This window comes from Tupaia chinensis, unplaced genomic scaffold, assembly GCF_000334495.1.
Source record: "Tupaia chinensis unplaced genomic scaffold, TupChi_1.0 Scaffold138802_1, whole genome shotgun sequence".
NCBI lineage: Eukaryota > Metazoa > Chordata > Mammalia > Scandentia > Tupaiidae > Tupaia > Tupaia belangeri.
The window spans coordinates 596754-597956 of NW_006198695.1; positions in this window are offsets into that span (position 1 = coordinate 596754).

Below are 1203 nucleotides of genomic sequence, written 5' to 3' on the forward strand. Positions count from 1 at the left end.
AAATCTTTATTTCTCATTCTTACTTTATAAATGGAATCTAAAGATTTCTGGCCATTAGAATAAGAGGAATAAGAGTATTTCTTCTTTCTGCCCCAACACATAACAAAACTCTGTCACTAAAGGGTGCCGGAAACATGTGTGAGAGTTCCCTAGGTTAGTGTTCTGAATCAAGGAATGATGAATGAACAACAGCTGTTTTGCTAAAGTGACGTGAAGTGTGAATGGATATGTCAAAGAAAGCACAGTGCTGGACGAAGTGAGATAGGCAAGGAAGACCTTATTGAGGGACATTGCAATGGGGAAAGAGGCCAGAAAGCATTTTGAGCTCAACTCTGCTGAAATGAAAGGTGAAAGGTTCTTCTTCATGTAAACCACTGATTTAGGCTAATGAAAAAGTTAGGGAGAGGCTGACCGAGGATAGGCTGAGCTCTGTAGATTACTCCTGCTTTTGCTAATGCCCATTGAAACTAGGCTCCTACCACACTACACTGAGAGGTACGTCTTCCCTTATTACATTTCAAAGTTGATTCCAAGATTCTTGGGAAAGACATGTCCATGTCAAAGAATTGGCCAGAGGTACTTAAAAACATTTGCATATATATCAAAGGGACAGAGCAGCAATTTACTGTAAGTTTTCCAAAGTAAATGCTCTAAGGAAAAGGAGATCAAGAAAAAGATTGTCTGGAGTTCTGTCAAGTTGATGGCAATGTTAAGACTCAATATCCCACATGGCTGACCGCAGTTCGAATCCTGGACCTGGTGGCTAGTTTTTTCACTCTCTCTCTCTTTCTCTCTCTCTTTCTCTGGTGAGTACATATGCTCTAAAGCAAATTAAAATAAGAATAATAATAAATAAAATTTCATAAATAATTCTAAAAACAGACTCTATTAATAGATCACATGCAGTATGAATTATAAGAAAAAAATTCTTCTCCCCATAAAGCTAGTAATTCTCTCTGTTGAATGGATATTCTTAAAGATAAAATGGTGATTGTCAGTACATACACACAGGATGAATTAAAATATAACTTACTAAATAACAAATCCCATGTGTTTCTTGATAGACGAGGGTGCTTAGTGTATGTAATCCCTCTCTTTGCTTCATCTAATAGGATGGAGCTCTAACCCTTCAGTCTAGTTCCGGGCTTCCCTCCACCCCACCATGTCGGCTGAATGACAGTCATGCTGTGTTGGAGTTCCTGC